The 2,500-nt window shown below is 77.0% G+C and overlaps 2 non-coding genes across 2 annotated transcripts in view; both read right to left on the reverse strand.

Moving 5' to 3' along the window:
• The window catches only part of LOC131749407 (28S ribosomal RNA), a 5,020-nt gene extending 4,993 nt beyond the window's left edge, over positions 1-27 (reverse strand). Inside the window, exon 1 of the ribosomal RNA XR_009333472.1 lies at positions 1-27. This exon is cut by the window's left edge and continues 4,993 nt beyond it. This is a non-coding gene — a ribosomal RNA (28S ribosomal RNA).
• A 1,391-nt stretch (positions 28-1,418) lies between these two features.
• On the reverse strand, positions 1,419-1,571 carry LOC131749382 (5.8S ribosomal RNA). The gene has a single exon (XR_009333447.1). It is a non-coding gene; the product is annotated as a 5.8S ribosomal RNA (ribosomal RNA).
• Positions 1,572-2,500: the final 929 nt, after the last annotated feature.

Raw genomic sequence — 2,500 nt, forward strand, 5'->3', positions numbered from 1 at the left:
CGGGTCGCCACGTCTGATCTGAGGTCGCGTCTCGGAGGGCGCACGCACGCACGCGCGCGCGACGAGCGAGCGAGCGAGCGGCGGGCGAAGGGTGCCCGCGAGAGGGCCGGGAAGGAGAGAGACCCCGCGGCCGAGCCGCGGTCGACCGGCGCACCCCCCCCACACACACACCACCAACCACCACCACCCCGGACGACGGCTCCCCCTCACCCGCCCGGGCGCGGCGAGGGCGCCGGGGGCGGGGAGAGAGGAACGCGCGGCGTGCCGGGCGGGGGCTGGGGCGGGGGCGGAGGGGGAGCCGGGACGGGAGCACGAGCCGGCGGCCACGGGACGGACGGACGGGGCGCGGAGAGTCGGGGGGTAGGGAAAACGCACGACACCGAGCGCGGCCCGGAGGCGGCGCGTCGCCACGGAGGAGAGGAGAGGACAACGGGGACGGGAGAGGACGAGGGGAGAGGAGAGGGGAGAGGAGAGGAGAGGAGAGCGGCGGACGGCGTGCGTGGAAGGCAGGGGTGGATGAGGACACGCGGCGGTCGCCCCCCGAACGCCGGACCCTCCTCCCACGTCTCCTTCCACGACCGACCGATTCCCAACTCTCTCCCTCTGTCTCTCTTCCCTCTGTCTCTCTCTCTCTCTCTCTCGACGCCAACGCAGCACACCATCCTCCACGCAGCCGCGAGACGCCCCCCGCCACGGCCAGCGACGGACGCCGTGCGCCCCCATCCACCACCGACAGACGCCCACGACGCGGGGCTCGGGGGCCGGCACGAAGCGCGGCGCGGCGCGGCCGCAGCCCGGGGGAAAGCGCGCGGCGGCGGACGACGCCGCGGCGTCCCGCGGGTCGCCGCCGGGGCACGCATCCCCGGGGCGCGGCCGCGCACGCAACGACTCGGCCTCGGGTCGGCCCGAGCCGCCCGCCCCGACACGGCGAAGGCGAGGGCGGCGGGGGGGCGGGCACGGACCCCGGACGCGCGCGGGTCAGGGCGCCGCGGAGGAGGCGGCCGGGCCGGGCCGGACCGTCGCCGGGACGCCGCCGGGGGCGGGCGGCGAACGACGGCGGAGCGGACGCGGCCCCAACACCACCAGCACCACGGGCCCCGGCCGCGAGGGCGCGGGACCGTCCCCGCCCACCGGCACACAGCCCCGGGGGTACGCCCAGGGACCGCTTGCGGCGCGAGGGCGCTTCCCGAAGGGGACCGACCGCGGAGGCCACGGCCAGGGCCTCGTCGCGAGCTCTCTCTCGCTCTCTTCCCTTCTCGCGGGCAGCGGGGCCCCCGTGGCCTCGGCACGAGGGGCACCGCGTCTGCACTTAGGGGGACAGAGGGCCCCGGACACGGGGCCCTGCGAGGAAACCCCCAGCCGCGCCACCCCGGGAAGGCGCGCGCGCGCGCACCCCGGGGGGGCGATTGATCGTCAAGCGACGCTCAGACAGGCGTAGCCCCGGGAGGAACCCGGGGCCGCAAGTGCGTTCGAAGTGTCGATGATCAATGTGTCCTGCAATTCACATTAATTCTCGCAGCTAGCTGCGTTCTTCATCGACGCACGAGCCGAGTGATCCACCGCTAAGAGTCGTACGAGTTTGGTTTCTCTGGGTTTCGGCGGGGTCCCCCGCCGGTGGCACGGCACATTTCCCCCACGGAGGGAGGGTTGCCTCTGGCCGGCCAAGTCAGACGAGACAGAAAACAGCAGACCGGAGCGGGGCCGGAAGGTTTCACGACGGGGCGCCCGGCACCGACCCGCAAGACGGGGCGGGCTCGGACACCCCACAGGCGCCCGGGGGGTTCCCACCTGCGCACACACACACCCCCCCCCGTCAGGGACGCGGGGCGCGCACGCGCGCGGGCACACGGGACCCGGCCCCGCACCACGGCCGCCGGGTAGCCCCCTCCCGACGGCCGCGGCGGCGGGGAGGGCCGGCGTGGCGCGGCGCGCGGCGCCCCGGCCCCGCGGGGGCGGGGGCGGAGGAAGCGGGGTCTGGGGGAGAAGGGAGGGGCCTCCCGACTCCCCGCGGGCCCGACCGCCCCGACCCCAAGGCGGACGGGCGACCCCCCCATGGGTCTTTAAACCTCCGCGCCGGGACGCGCTAGGTACCTGGAGAGGGGGGAGGCGGGCGAGGCCGGGGAGGGGCAGGCGGAGCGCCCCACGCTCGCCGCCACCCCCGACGCCGACCGACACGCTCTCCGCCCGCGGCCGCCCGCAGCACGCGGGCCCCGGCGCTACCGGCCCGTGACTCGGGGGCGCCCCGGCCGGGCGACGGGCCCAACCGCCACACGGGACACCACCACGCCCACCGCCCGACGACGTCCCCACCGTGTCCCCGAAACCGGGCCTCGGAGACCTCCCCGCTCGCTCGCTCGCGCCCGGACGCGGCCCTCTCCTCTCCGCTCCTCTCCCGAACCCCGAACCCCCCCGCCCCCGGGGCCCCCTGACCCCTGCACCCGCCTCCCGGGCCCCCTGCTCGCCACCGCGGGCGTTCAGGGAGGCTTCAACGGGAGGCGCG

The sequence above is a fragment of the Kogia breviceps genome, assembly GCF_026419965.1.
Source record: "Kogia breviceps isolate mKogBre1 chromosome 20 unlocalized genomic scaffold, mKogBre1 haplotype 1 SUPER_20_unloc_4, whole genome shotgun sequence".
NCBI classification, from domain to species: Eukaryota; Metazoa; Chordata; class Mammalia; order Artiodactyla; family Physeteridae; genus Kogia; species Kogia breviceps.